Below are 15,744 nucleotides of genomic sequence, written 5' to 3' on the forward strand. Positions count from 1 at the left end.
TGGAACCCTAATCTAATCAATAGGAAGAGGAACATGAAGGAGTCAGCGGATTCATACCTTAGGAGGCCGTCACCATCGCCGTTGATGGACGAGTGGGTCGCCAGGGAGGTTGTCGCCGTCGATGGAGGAGAAGGGGATGCCGGCGGCGGAGAGGAGGAGTGGGTCGAGTGGATAATAGAGAGGAGGAGTGGGTCAAGTGGAGAGGAGGAGTGGGTCCACTTGTCAGCGAGTTCTGTATTTGATATATTGAAAAGGGTTAGCACTGAGCACAAAACCAAAAATCTCTTCCTAGCACAATGGTCGAAACACAGTGAAATAAGCGCCAGGTCATGGGTTTGAGCCCCCGCGCGCGCATATTTTTTGGCCGCTCGCATATTTTTGGTAGCTTGGGTACAATAGCAAAATGGCCCACTTGTCAGCGAGTGGGTCGAGTGGCCCACTTGTCAGTGAGGTGTGTGCTTGATACTTGACTAGTTTGATATATTTAAAAGGGTAGGCATAGAGTGGAAGACCAGTAGTCTCTTCCTAGCCCAGTGGTAGAAACATAGTGAAACAAGCGCACGGTCGTGGGTTCGAGTCCCCGCTTGCGCATATTTTTTTGCTCACAATGAAATAGACAACATTCAGTTCTGACAAAAATTTAGTTAAAATAGACAACATTCTATATGATCTGACCAAAACTTGAACTAAATGATCACCAAAACTTGAGCTAAGGATGTTGAAAAAATCTTCTGTATGATCATTTTGCAATCTTTTGCATTACAAGACAACATTTTTACAACATCTCAATTCAGTTCAAAAAAACTTCATGAAACATAACATCTCAATTCAGTTCAAAACAACAAGCATAACAGCTAAAAAACTACATTTTGCTCCATATTACAAAAACTACATTTTGCTGCTGGAATCTCAAAGCACTGTGAATCAGGATAACTACATTTTGCTACAGCCATCAGGATCATCATTTTGCTACAACCATCAGGATCATCATTTTGCTACAACCATCAGGATCATCATTTTGCTCCTAGAATCTTCAAGGATTTTTCTACCTGGAGAGAAGATTGATCTCACGATACGAAAACAAGGAACTCTATGCCCACTCCTGTTTTCCTCATCATCACTACAATATTGCAGCATAGTATGATCAGTCCGGTTTTCCTCATCCTCGCTCTCAAGTCGATCTGCTACCACCTTTCTTCTTTTCTTGATGCCTTCAACTGTTGCAGCACCAACGATCACACGTTCTCGGTCCCTTCGCACTCTGCTTTGCACCGGAACTTCCATAGAGTCATCATCATCTTGCAATGGAACTTCCGTAGAGTCATCATCTTGGTATGTTAGTCCACCATCACCAGGGCCCTTTTCCACTTCTGTTTCAGTCACACTCCACAAGTGTATGTGCTGAAAGTTTTGCACAACTCGCCATTTTCCGTGCAAAAGAGTGTCTGGCAAATAAAACACCATTGTTGCTTGTGTTGTTAGAATAAAGGGATCACTCTTATACCAGCACCTTGCAGTGTTGATCCTTTTGAAGTGGCCATCATATTTGACAAAAGAGTCTCTCTTCTTCTTGCTACCAAGCTCAAACCAGTCACAGCAAAATAAGACAACCGAGCAATGGATGCCTCCACTACAGTTGTACTGCAACTCTATGATGCTTCTCAACTAACCGTAGAAGTCAATGATCTCACGATCATGTGACCCCTCAGTGACGATTCCACTATTCTGTGTCTTCCTTTTTTCCTCGCGATCAACGGTGTGGTACCGGACACCGTCAGCAATGCATGCTGAATACACTCTCACTCGCTTATCCGGTAAGCATGCCAAAGCAAATAGATCATCACTGACCTTCTTCTCCTCATGCAACTTTCCAATCTGCACAAATAAACCATTTAGCAAACAATGGTATTTAACAATTGGTGAATAACACAGAAAACATAAAACATGTGGCTAAGGATCTCACATGATTCTTAAACCACTTAGCAAACCCCTTGGCAACCCTTTTATCAACATGGATATTGCTTTCTACCTGATTTAACTCTTCCTTGCATTTCCTGCAATGCCAACAAAACATGTGTATTAAAACATTAGGCTGGTGCCAACCCAAGCAAAAAAAAATATAATCAGTGCACAAGATATAACGTACTCGATATATGGTAGAACCTCGGCGCAATTGCTGAGCACAAACCAAACCATCTTGTCATACTCATCACCAGCCTCCAAGTATTGTGAGGCTCCAAGAAAGTTCACACCATGGTTGAAAACAATGACATCACCACTTTGCGAATCAGACTGCTCTCTATTTCTGCCCGGCCGGTTCCATCTTGTTTCCACATCGCGAAAGTATCTAGAGCAAAAAGTCAAGCACTCGTCAACGACATATGTTTCAGCAATAGAACCTTCAGGTCTTGCCGTGTTTCGCACATAACACTTACAAGTAAGAAGCCTTCTTTCGATTGGGTACATCCAACCGTATTGCACAGGGCCTCTAAGCATTGCCTCTTTTGGTAAGTGCACCGCCAAATGGACCATTACGGTGAACAAAGCTGGAGGGAAAATCTTCTCGAGCTTGCAAAGAATAATTGGGATTTCTTTTTCAAGTCTTTCCAGGACAGTTAACTTGAGTGTTTTGTAGCTAAGTTCTCTAAAGAAATTTCCCAGCTCAGCAACCGCTTCATATATATCCTTGTCCATGATTCCTCGGAGGCCCGCTGGTAAAATCCTTTGGAGGAGGATGTGACAATCATGGGTTTTCAGTACTGAAAGCTTGAATCCATCAGAAGTAACACACTTTGCTAGGTTAGCAGCATAACCATCTGAAAATTTCACCGCTCTTAGGAATTCACAGAATGCAAGCTTTTGTTCTTTACTCATTGTATACCATGCTCGTGGCATTTCAAATGAATCTTCACCTTCATTGTGCTGTAGATGCAAATCTTCTCTTATGCCCATGTCCTCCAAATCAAGCCTAGAACTAACTGTGTCCTTTGTCTTCCCTTCAATGTTCAGAAACGTGCCTAGCAGATTCTCGCATATGTTTTTCTCAATGTGCATTACATCGAGATTATGCCTTAATTTCAGATCAGCCTAGTATGGCAGGTCCCACAAACAAGACCTCTGGTCCCAACATTGACCTTCCTCGGGCTTTCTTTTCTTTGCCAGCTTTCCTGGTATCACATCTTTCACCTTTTCAAGTTGCTGCTCCAGCTCTTCTTTAGTGAATTCAGCTGGCTTGTCACGGGTTTCATTCTCACCATTAAAATCTTTGCTTCTTCACCAACGATGGTTTCGAGGAAGAAAGCGGCGGTGCCCAATATAGCAGATCTTGCTCCTTATTCTATTTGAGCAAGGGTCTTTGTCACAATGGACACAAGCCTGATAACCCGATGTCATCCTCCCAGACAGAGTGTGCAGAGACGGGAAATCATGGATGGACCATAGGATTGCAGCACGTAGATTGAACTTTTGTTCCGGACTCAAGGCATCGTATGTAGGTACACCAGTCCAGAGTTGGAGCAGTTCTTCTATGAGGGGCTCCATAAAGACATCAAAATCCTTTCTTGGAGACTCTGGACCCGGGATAAGCAATGGCATCATGAAGTTGGACTGATCCATGCATGCCCATGGCGGCAGGTTGTACGGCACCACAAAAACTGGCCACATGCTATAAGACGTTCTCATGTTCGCAAACGGATTAAACCCATCTGTGGCAATGCCAAGTTTTATGTTCCTTGGATCTACAGCAAAATCTGTATGTATACGGTCAAACTCTTTCCATGCCTCTCCGTCCGCTGGATGGCTCAGCTCATTGTCCACATGTTGCCGCTTCAGCTTGTGCCACAGTACCTCACGCGATGATTTCTTCGAGATGAACATCCGCTGCAGCCTTGGTATCAAGGGAAAGTGCCTCTGTACCTTCTCCGATATTGACTTCTTCCCATCAACATCTTTCCACCTAGATGCATTGCATTTTGGACAGTTGTCATGCTTTGCTAAATCCTTCCGAAATAAGACACAGTTATTTGGGCACACATGTATTGACACATAACCTAACCCAGCCTGCGGATTATGCTCAATGCTTCATCATAAGATGTGGGAACACAACTATCAAGGAATTGCAAGCTCAAAAGACGGAGTATTGCGTTGAATGTGGCATTGCTAATCCGGTAGAAAGACTTGATGTGGAGTAACTTCATGGTGAAGGTAAATCTTGAAAATTTACCCCCTTCATGAGTTGCGCGCTTCGCCTCCTCTAACACCTCACCAAACAACGACTTCTGTCCATCAGCACGATCTTCAGCATCGTACAAATCCTTCAATAGGTCAGGAATCCTATCATCTTCATGCCCATCCTCTTCCTCTAAAACAGCATTATCTCGCAAAACCTTTTCCATCAAATCAATGCCAGCATCACCACCACCCATCATATGAGGGGCCTCTATATCAGCTTCAAAATGTTGAGGTTCACTGTCTAAAGGTTCTCCATGATATATCCATCTATCATATGTGCTGGACATCCCATTAAGAAGCAGATGATCTTCCACTCTTCCTTGAGCCTTTCTTGAACGGTTGAAGCATTCGCAGCATGGGCAAAGAATGTGAGAATCGTTGGCAAAATTTTCCCGAACAAATGCCATGAAATCATCGACTCCTTTCATATGTTCTTTCGAAAACTTTGTAACTCCTTTTCTAATCCAGCTTCTGTCCATCTTCCAAAGACAACAAATTTTTGCAACTTAGCAAATCAATCTAAGTGCATCAACATTAATTAATGAAAATGGATGGAAGTAATGGAAGCTAAAATTCCATAAAATAAGGTAGGCACCCAACTTTATATGCTAACTGCCTAAGCACAACATTCAACTATTTCCAATTTCTCACTACTTTAGTCCAGTGCACATGGTTTACTGATTTCACATGGGAGCAATAAAAAGTAGTTCAAATGGAAATACAGATTTCACATGGGAGAAAAGAAAAGCTAACGAAAACATGATGGTTCACAAAAAAACAGAGGTGGTTAAACAACCAACAATAACAATATATGCTGCCACTAAGAACTATTTTGGTTAAACCACCAACGATAACACCACTGTCAATTTACATAAATGCCATTTCCAAGATTGCATCAAATCTACATCAATGAGAGTTTTCCTAGTTTACATCTAATCTACATCACTATTCAGGTCCTTTAACAGATTTGAGGCTGAAATTTCATAGGTGTAACATCAAATCTACATCAACCCCAGGATCCAGTTTCAGGGAAAGACCAACTTGAGCTCTGTTCTATTGATTGATGACAACATAATTTACCAGTAACAATTGACTGAATTCTAAAAGAATTCTTAACAATTTCATCAACAACAATTCTCCTAATAATTTCATCAACAAAAACTCTCTTCACAATTTCTACCAAATTCATCAATGACATTTCCAAGAGATTTTTCCAAGCTTACAACAAACCTACATCAAACCACTCTATGTGTGTGTGGAGATTCTCCTAACAAATCTACATCAAATCATTGACATCAACAGAGAGCAGAGGGGGAAGAGGAGGGGGGAAGGAGAGGGGTGCATACGTGGGCGAGGTCTGCTTGTGGCGGTGGCGACTCCCCCATGCTCGGCGGCGGCGAGTCCCCCATGCGTGGGCGAGGTGAGCGGCGAGGTCACCGATCCTGTTGTGGGCCCCGCCCCCACCCCCGCTGCTGCCCCTACTGGTTGCTTCCGCCGCGAGGCCGTGGGCAAGGTCACCTGCAGCGAGGTCGTGGGCAAGGCGAGTGACCCCTACTGGTTGCTTCGGCCGCCGACCCCGCCCGCCGGCCGCCGCCCGCCTCCCGCCGCCCACCGGCCCTGCCCTCGTCCGAGCGACTCATGCTGGTTGCTTCTGCCGCCGCCCGCCGCCACCTGGTCGGGAGACCTAGAAAAACGCTAAGTGTTGCTCTGTTCGATGCCACCCGCCGCCACCTGGTCGGAAGGCCCCACTTGTCACCGATACGAGAGAGCCCTGTTTTTGTATAATATATAGAAAATTACCCACACATTAGCAACAATCCCTCTCTAGCCCAGCGGTACCGAACGAGCGAAAGAGCGCCAGGTCGTGGGTTCGAGTCCCCGCTAGCACACATTTTTTAGGAATTAAAGCGCACATTTTTTAGGGAATTAAATGCTCACTCACCCACCTGTCAGTGGCTCACCCACTTGTCAAATGGTTCCCGCCTGTCATTGTTGCTCTGTTCGATGCCACCTGGTCGGAAGGTCCCACTTGTCAATGATACGAGAGAGACGTAGTTTTATATAATGTATAGATAAATTCCCATACCTGAGCAACTGTCCCTCTCTAGCCTAGCGGTAGCAAGCGAGCGAAGCAAGTGCAAGGTCGTGGGTTCGAGTCCCACCTCGCGCCTCTTTTTTGGGCGAATTAAGCACTCGGCCCCACCTGTCAAATGGGTCCTGCATGTTAGTGTGTGCCCCGTCTGTTGTTGAATATTAACATTTAAGCAAAAATGACACCTAGACAGTGACACATAAGCGAGGTTGCTGAGGTGGCTGCCTAATCATCCTAATTCATTCAAACTCAAGTGTAGTGACCATGTTATATTGGTCGTTATCAGCTAGGCGTGAGGCAGTGGACAGTGCTTCCCGTTTTACGACCATTTCCTCTAATGGCATTATGACCTTTCTGACCAAAATGGTCGTTATAGGTTAGCGTTTGGAGCGCCCCAACAGCTTTTGACCTATTGGTCTAAAATGGTCATAAATTTGTGACTAATTCTTCCAGGGTCACTGACGGAAGGTCACCAGTTGACATATTTCTTGTAGTGCTCCAACCAACGTTCGAGGAGGGCACAACCCACCACCGCGCGCCAGGGGCCTGGGGCGCGCCTTGGTGTCTTGTGGGTTGTGTGGGCCTCCGTTTGCGGTGATTCCAACTCCCAAAAATCACATATATTCCAAAATAATTCTCCGTAAATTTTTATTGCATTTGGACTTCATTTGATATGGATTTTCTGCGATACAAAAAACATGCAAAAAACAGGAACTGGCACTGGGCACTGGATCAATAGTTAGTCCAATAAATCATATAAAAAGTTGCCAAAAATATGTGAAAGTTGTATAATATTGGCATGAAACAACCAAAAATTATAGATACGACGGAGACATATCAATGGCCAAGCCCACCCTCGATGCAGGGGGCTGCCGAAGAGGCGCGGGGAGGCTCGCCTGCCTCTGGTGGGGGGCTGGAGACCGGAGCCTTCTCGACCACTCTCTGGGCCTCGACGAAGGCGCTGGGCGGCATGGTCCCGCTACTCGAAGATAAAGCCGATGCTGGGGATGCCCAGCCACCAGTGATGACCAATGGAGGAGCCCTTGACATGCCTCCTGCGCCCCAGGCCAGACCGCGAAGGAAGGGTGTCAGAAGATCAAGACCACGGCCCCTTAGCAGCACATCCGCCGCTTGGACTGGCCCCATGCCTCGCGCGGGAGTTGGGTGCGGGGGGCTCGGAATCAGGAGCGGGCCAAGGACTTCCGGAGGACGCTCCCCCAGAGGTTCTGTCGCCGCAGCCAAAGGGATCCTAAGGAGCCATGGTCAGGAAAGGACGCGACACGCGGGAAATCACTAAGATAAGGTACTTTCTCATCTATGGCTATGTACTTCTGCAATGCCCTGAGACCGATGCGCCAGGTGTCTTCCAGTTATTCGCCATTGTTTCCATGTCATCCACTTGCGTGTTGCACTTTGCCATGTCATCATGTGCATTTCATCTGCATGTTTTTCAAAACTTGCATCCGTCTGGATCTCCCAGTTCTCTCTGTTGTCTATTCTGAGCCCAGCCACTCTCGCATGCGCCCGCGGCACCTCCGAAATATTATTTTATAGGTGGCAGAAAAATGTTCTCGGAATGGGGTGAAAGTTGGCGTGCGGTCTTGTTATAGCGTAGGTATATCACCTGCCAAATTTCGTCGCATTCGGAGTCCGTTTGATAGCCGAACCATCATCCGTAGCAGCACAGTTGCTAGTTTATTTGTCGGACGTTTCGGAATCCAAAACCTCGCCGGGCCTCTCTCTCTCTCTTCTCTTCCAAAGTCCAAGGCCTCTCCACAACAGCCACAATCAGCCCACCTGCAGCCCACTAAACCCCCCTCCAACCGGAACCGTTCGATTGCGACCAGAGGGTCCAGAAAACCTCTCAAACCCCCTAACCCTAGCAACTACCCTATATAAACACCCCCATGCCATTTTTGGCATCCCCTACCTCTTCCCCTACCTCCCAGCCACCTCCACCTTGATATCAGCGTCGTCGCCCTAATTTTCCGTGCCAGCCACCGCAGCCCTGCCACTTGGCGCCGCCTGGGGCGTCTCCCCGGCCAACCGGGAGCCGCCACATTGCCCTCCTCGCGCCCCGCAGCCACTCAGCAGCTGCCATGTGCCCCAGCCACGCCTCCACGCTGTCGCGGCCCACAGGAGCCCGTAGCTGGCTCGCCCCGGCCTGGATCTGGGCCCAAGGCGCCCGCCCCGCGCCCGCGCCCCCCGCTCGCCTCCGCCGCTCTCCTGCTCGACCACTCGCCGCGGCGCGCCACCGCACACCCGAGCCCCTTCGTCCCCGCCGCCTTCCCTCGACCCGCGCCGCCCCACCGACGAGCGCCATCGCCGCCGCCCACAACATCGCTCCGCCCCATCGTCGCTGCATCCCGCGCACGCCGTCCTGCCATGGCCCCTCCAGCGCCCTTGCCCCGTCCCCCGCTGTCCCGTGCTCGAGCCCGAGCTCGCCGCCACCACTAGACGCCTCCCCGACCTCCACCGCGGCTGGACTCGGCGCCCCACGGTCGGATCTGCCATTCCCACGCTCGCCGGAGTTCCTCACCGCTGGCATTGACCTCAACGCCAGATCTGCATGATGTAGTTCTGGTCCACCCCGAGCCCCCGAACCAAACGGCATGCCTGTATCGGCTTGTCCCCGATCCACTCCATCCCGTTTTTCGTGAGGTGAAATTCTTCCAAGTACCCAGAAAAAACATCTCATGTGTGCTTGATCTGAATGGAGTGTATTGTATGTCAAATTGTTCATCTCTTGATGCTCTACTTGATGGTTGTATTTGCATTCATTTTAATGCTTATATTGATGCCTTAATCATCGTTGCAAGAGCTAAATGATATAACCTGCTGGAAATTGATATAACTTGCCTACTTGTCTTTGTCATAGCATTTTGTGTGATTTTCTTTTGAGAATCATGTCAACATGTTTTAGAAGCACAATCATGCCATATTTTCAGTGGTGCAATCCATGTATTTTGATATGCCCTGTGGTGACTAGAACAAGCTTGCAAAGTGGGAAACTTGTTGTTTCTGATTTCAGTCACTTAAAGTTTTCTGCTATGTCTGAACCTGCTATATTACTAGATGACCCATTGCGCCCATGGCACAAAAGGAGCAAGCCGACTATTGGAAAAGTGTGCATCAAAATATGTAGACACAGAAGGAAACATATGGAAATAAGTATAGATTGATGATAGATAGATGGTTGCTGATGATACATGTTTTCTGAAAGGCTTACGAACCATCATTTACAATGTTTTGAGCAAGACATGTAGATAGGCAGAGCTATGTTAAACAGATGTATCGCTGGATGTTTAGAACAATTTCTTTGAGCCAAGTCTTAATAGCTATTGTTCTCCATGGCCTGCATTGCTCAGAGGAGAAATTCCTTTGATATCATCGTCCAGGCTCCAATAATACTTGTTTGTTTTTTGTATAACGGCTTCTGATTGTAGATTTATATCATTAAGACGATCAGCAACATGTCTTATTGTGAAAAAATATGTTTCAGATTGTTGGCTCAGGGTGTTGATCTTGCTGTGAAGTTTGTACCTATTATGTGGTAAAGTTCACTTCACTTAGACTACTTGAGAGCTTTAGTTGCCGGTCGATCTTCAGCTTCTTTGAGTTTACCTTACACGAAGATGCATATTGATTTCCTTGGAAGTCAGTTGTCCAGTTGGTGCTTTCATGCATAGTGAATGGTTGCATCAAGACCAACCGTCCTTGCCTTCTCTGTTGAGTACACTACGTTTGGAAGGCCAAGCTGCTGCATCATAGCGTCCAGAAGGTCCTTTCCTGGGATCCTGACTTTTTCCATTGCGGCTGACTGACGACAGTGAAGAAGATACAGTGAGTTAGTATAGTTTATGATTGTATATGTGTCTATCAAATTCGAGCGAGATACATAGTGTTCATTGTAACTGAACGATATGTGATGGCTTAGCTATTTCTTTGAGGATGCAGGGGCTTGACTTGTTAGGCACCAAGAAAACAGGGGATTAACATGTGTGGATAAGTATGCACATTGTTAGTAGAAAACAAATTTCATTTTCTCATTCTTGATGTTACAACATTTATGAGATCAGGTTATTGAAGCAAATATAAGGTACAATTATTCTTTTCTTTAAACATAAGGTATAATCACTCATTTTTTTAAATGTAAATATCAGGTTATGAAAACAGGGGATCAACATACATTCATTTTCTCACCTTGATGTTGTAGTTTTTATGAGATCAGGTTATGGGAAGCAAATATATAGAGGACAGGTTATGAAAACAGGGGATCAACACGTATAGAGGATAGTAGCCACCGAATAAGAATATAACAATGGCAATAGAAAAAGGAAAACTCAGGTTTTCCAGATTTTAATCAATCAATGATAGGTACAGGAAAATAACTGATTTTAAATGTAAATTATGACAGAAACAACCGCACCTATTTTTAGCAAATACAACAGTCAATTGATCAAGCAAATACACCTGGTGGAAAATAGGCGAGTTTAAACGGACTTGGCATTTGCTAAAGCCCTTATTATTCATAAGCTCCAACTTAAAGAACAGAATCAAGTGATTTTTCTACAGCTCCACCTAAGATTTGAAGATCAACATACTAATAGATCAAGAAAAGCATAGGTGAGTTGCAGTTATCCTCTTCATGCTAATTGCCTACACCTTGCTTTCTCTTTCTCTTTCGTTTTGCTATGCAAATATTTTATTCGGTCTCGGTGATTAGGCTCAGAAGCATGTACTTTTCACAGGAATTAAACTATGTGTGGTACGCTCAACTAAATAGGTCCCAAGTTTTCCTTGCTTTGCTAATTTTGTAATGCACACAACTTGTTTGATGTTATGCCTACAAATTTTTAAAATAGAGTAGATCTTCCCAAATTTTAGCATAGCATACAAAATAACCCTTGGTGGAATGTGTAATGGATCCATTAGGAAATTGTAAGATGATTTTTTAAGTCTTAGATTATCGCTCATTAAAAAGGCCATATAAGGATCATTATTGCCATTGATCAGTAATATGCATATGTAGTATGGTCAAACAAGATAGATATGAACAATTTATAATACTGGTGTTAGCTACCATGGCAGACTAAAACAAAAAGAACTTGTTGAGTAATCATAGATAGCAGGAAAAGCTATGTTGGTTGCATTTAATTATTCAGTTTTAGTACATGTGCTGTTCAAGAATGGTAGAACCATTTTCTGCCAAACCTCACTGTACTAAAGGCTTATCCAATGTCATAACAGAGCTGATCAAAGAGGCACTAATGCACAAGGGTGTTGCAAAGTACATCATGCTTTTCCATGTCGCAATCTGACAGTGTAAAACTGCAGGTTCCATGGCTCAAAAGAAGCTAAGTAATTTGATTCTAAAATAAACCTAGGTTTATTACTTTTTTATGATAAATCAGATGGTTTCCAACCATTGTCTTATGATGCCACAGATAGGGTGTAGATGGCGATATCGAATTGGAACCAACAACACGCGTGCAACAGTAATAGTCAACCTAGGCGCATGGCATGCAGATGGACTTGGCATGGAGGAGGATTTGATTCGCAGTAGTTTTGGGATTTAGATTCCTCATACCTCTAAAAAGGCAACAAAAACTATCAACAGAGCTCCTGATCCACCCGCCTGAAGCGCAAGCAGAGCAGATCCTTGGATCGTAAGTGGACGCCAGCTGCCCAGAAGAATCTCATATCTGGCGGCAGGGAGGCACCATTTGTAGGAAGCTCAAGCTTCACCCCAGCAAACTTGATCCCACCATCAATAATCTCACACACGTATAAAAGAGTGGGCAAAGCAAACTGTGCCACTATGGTCTCCAAAATAGGGATCACAAATGACATAGCAGGGTACATCCTGAGCATAGGAAACAGTATAAATGAAATAAGGAACATAAGAAACTAAAACCAAAAAAAGTAGAGCATGCTCGCAATACCCGGTTAGTCACCAGAAGTAATGCACAGAAACAAAAGGAAAAGAAGCTAAAAACGAATGACATAGAACACTAACCTTGACAGCAAGAAGCAGCCAAGAAGCCAAGCAAAGAGTACAAAGAACAAACCCATCATGCTTCAGATCGGCAAATAGATGATAATATGAATAAACAACAAAAAAAGACATATTGGACACTAAAATAACAGGTTCATTTTATTGGATTGTTCACTAATCTGCATGTATTAATGAGCAACATGAACCATTCTCAATGCTGAAGATAACTAATTATACCTTAATTCATCCCAAAATATAAGCTACAGGGAATTTCTCTAACAATGTTACTTCACAAACATGGCTAGAAGATGAATGTTTACCTTAAAAGTACCTGAATAAATTTCAAAACATGTACTAATCGATGCTAGTTCTCTTACTGTTACATGTCGAAGGTGCCAATGTCATAGTCCTGCAAGAATGGATCACATCAGCTAAACAGACATGGTTATACGTACTGTAAAGGAGAGGGAGGAAGGGGCAGGTGAGGGATAGGAACCTGGAGGTGCAGGGGCCCGAATTTGGTCGATGACGGGACTTGACTTTCCTCCTAATGTTTCATGAAAATAAGGACATATCCAAACCTGAAGTGCATGAAGCAAGGGAATGAGCTAAATTAGTGCATCTAGTACATATTTGACTCACTCTACCTCTAGTCTTACATATCATCACAGTAATCTCAGGTCACTCCTGGGAAATAAAACAAACTAAAGACCAAGATCAAAGTGGCACATGCATATGTCATAGGAGACGAAATAATTACACTAATACTACTTACATAATCGAAAAGCCTGCACTAATTGATGTTGGTCCTCTTGATGGTAACCAGATTAATATTACTTGTGTAATCAAAAAGTCTGTACTAATTGATGTGAGTAATAGGAAGGGGAGAGTAGTGGTTGCGGTTCTAGGGTTCGTGTCCCTCCCTCTCCATCCAATGGGCGAGGCGTGCGGGTCGGCTAGTGCATGCATGTCGTACCTCATCCAATCACACCACATAATCAAGAAAAAGCAAAGGTTAGAGTTAGGCCCATGCGTCATCTGTGGTAGAATCAAAATAGGAAGTGGAAGCTATGAAAACTGATGAACGATAGAAAAGGAGCCAGCGCTGCAGAGTCAGACGAATCGAACGGTGGACGAAGCTGCGCACGGGAAGTGCCCTGGCTGGGCGGGTAGCCCGGCAGGGTTTATATGTTCGATGATAGGCAAAGAGCAAAATATACAACAAACATGTCCAAGTTATTCTATGGAATATTGTAGCTAAGAAATAAGCGGATTTAAATCACCACTGATAGTGTGGTGTATCTTCAAAGTGCAATGAGACACAATATTGCAGAATTCTAAACCAGATGCTAGCCTGAGAATTATAGTCAGCTAAACAGAACACACACCCATTTTCAGAAGTAAAAAGACAGAACCATCTAAAACAGAGAAACTTGGTGACACACATTAGTAAGATTGTAAAATGTTGAAAAACTTGGATATTGATGTTGCAAAATAAGTGTCACACATTAGTTCTAACGATTTATCGCCTACTACAGCTATAAGCACTACTTTTAGCATTGGCTGCAGCTTCGGAGATGCTCATTGTCAGAAATACTACTTATATCTATATAGAAGCGTTGAGTTCTCAAAGACTAATTAGTTGGGACCTCAAAGTCTCAAAATCATAACGCTTATAAAATTGTAATCCCTAGAAAGAAAATAATCACCTCTAGTATTTAGTAACACATATAAGAGATAAATTTCAGTCGGTTTTGTCATTTTAACAGAACAACTGGTGAGCATGCCCCGAGCTATCATATAACTGAAAATGAAGCAACCAATGGACCCACAAAAACCAACACATCTGAGAAGAAGTAGCAGTCCATCATATGGCAGAAGGGAAATAGCATCATATGTAATTGCAGATCTGAAAGATGCAAAGTAGCCCAAAAAATGGATGTACAGAAGCTGAACCTGCTCCTGGGATAGCCATGATTGCCACAGTCAGAGCAAACTGAACTTGATGAGTGTGTGTTCTTTTATCAACTTGGAAAGTAAAACTGAATAACCTCAGAGCAATAGAGCAGCACAAATCTTCATAAACAGAGCAACCTGAACCTAGTCGTTGTGTGCGATTTTATCAACCTGCAAAGAAATCATGCCACAAAAAGTACCCTTTGTGACTACAAGAAGGATGATTGTAGCCACAACATCCCTTCAGATTGTCTATCTCTCTCAAATTCCTCTCTTTTCTTCAAAACTAGATGCGGTCAAAAATGCAAAGAAACAAAAGATCTTCATGTTGCCTATTTCTCTCAAATCCGTCTCTTTTTCCCAAAATTAGACGCGGTCGAGAAGTAAAGAAATTAACTTTTGTGCAGTCTTTATATATACCCAAGGGAGAAAATTTATGGAAGAAAATTAGAGGAACTTACATGATTTGTTTCTGCAACTTTCATGGCTGACGCACCTGAACAATCGATTCGCCAGCACTACCGCCTGTTGTGCCTGCTGCTCGCGTTCGCCAGCACTGCGCCTGCTACGACTACTCCGCCCCTCATCCTCGTCGGCTCGACCACCCAAATATGGGGCGAGAAGAGGAGAGGTGGCATCTCTATCATCCCGTGCCGGCACCGGCGCTTATGGCTGACTCTATCTCTCCCACTCCAGATCGAAATCTGGGAGAAAAAGAGGAGACGTGGTGGCCTAGATGCATTGCACCGAAATCCATGGGCCGAGGAGATGCGATGGCTAGCAAGAGAGAACGTCGGAGAAGGTGGAGATGAGCGGCGGGGGAGGCCATGGCGGCGTCGAGCGAGAGGGCGGAGAGGAGGAGGCGAGAGGAAAGAGAATCGGTGGCGTCGGAAGGAGAGGAGGAAGCGAATGAGGACAGGACCCTTTTATTGCTGGTCGCCTAGGGTTGTATACTTATCGTACACAGAACTGGAGGAAAACCACTTTGTTTCTTTGACCCCACACATAGCCAGCCCCACTCATTAGCCACTCCTGAAGCAACTCTTAACGTGAAAATAAATGGATAGTTCACCGGATGCCAGCAGCCAAAAGAGAGAACCAGTAAAAATATTGTTCGGTCCCTGAGGCTTACCGTGCGCGGATGCGGTAGAACGGCGGGTAGTCTTAGCAGGTTTTATATGTTCCATGTTGCCATGTTAACTTGATGCTACAAGTGAATCCATGCATAATCTGAAGATGCTCAGTAAGGATGTTTTCAAGATCTTGTTATGCTATATCCATTTGTTCCCTTTTTGCAATTATGACCTGTTGTAGCTTGTCATTATCATGCTCTAAAATTACTAAATAATGTTGTTATTAGTCTGTTATCAGTAAGTTCTTTTTGCCATGTGAATGGCTAGTGTACTAGGCATCCTATGACCGTGTTCTTAACATGAATAGCTGCACAAACATGTCTTGTTACTATTGG

The 15,744-nt window shown here is 44.5% G+C and overlaps 1 long non-coding RNA gene across 4 annotated transcripts; it reads right to left on the reverse strand.

The window, feature by feature from the left end:
• Nucleotides 1–9,520: 9,520 nt before the first annotated feature.
• LOC119335155 lies at nt 9,521–15,154 on the reverse strand. Of its 4 annotated transcripts, none has more exons than XR_005161695.1 (4): nt 14,738–15,154; nt 12,817–14,447; nt 11,913–12,729; nt 9,521–10,142 (listed from the first exon to the last, which is right to left on the reverse strand). It is a non-coding gene; the product is annotated as an uncharacterized LOC119335155 (long non-coding RNA). The 4 variants fall into 4 exon arrangements; XR_005161696.1 differs by having other exon boundaries at nt 12,817–12,901; nt 14,277–15,154; XR_005161700.1 differs by having other exon boundaries at nt 11,913–12,188; nt 12,342–12,729; nt 12,817–15,154.
• Nucleotides 15,155–15,744: the final 590 nt, after the last annotated feature.

This window comes from Triticum dicoccoides, chromosome 1B (assembly GCF_002162155.2).
Source record: "Triticum dicoccoides isolate Atlit2015 ecotype Zavitan chromosome 1B, WEW_v2.0, whole genome shotgun sequence".
Lineage (NCBI taxonomy): Eukaryota > Viridiplantae > Streptophyta > Magnoliopsida > Poales > Poaceae > Triticum > Triticum dicoccoides.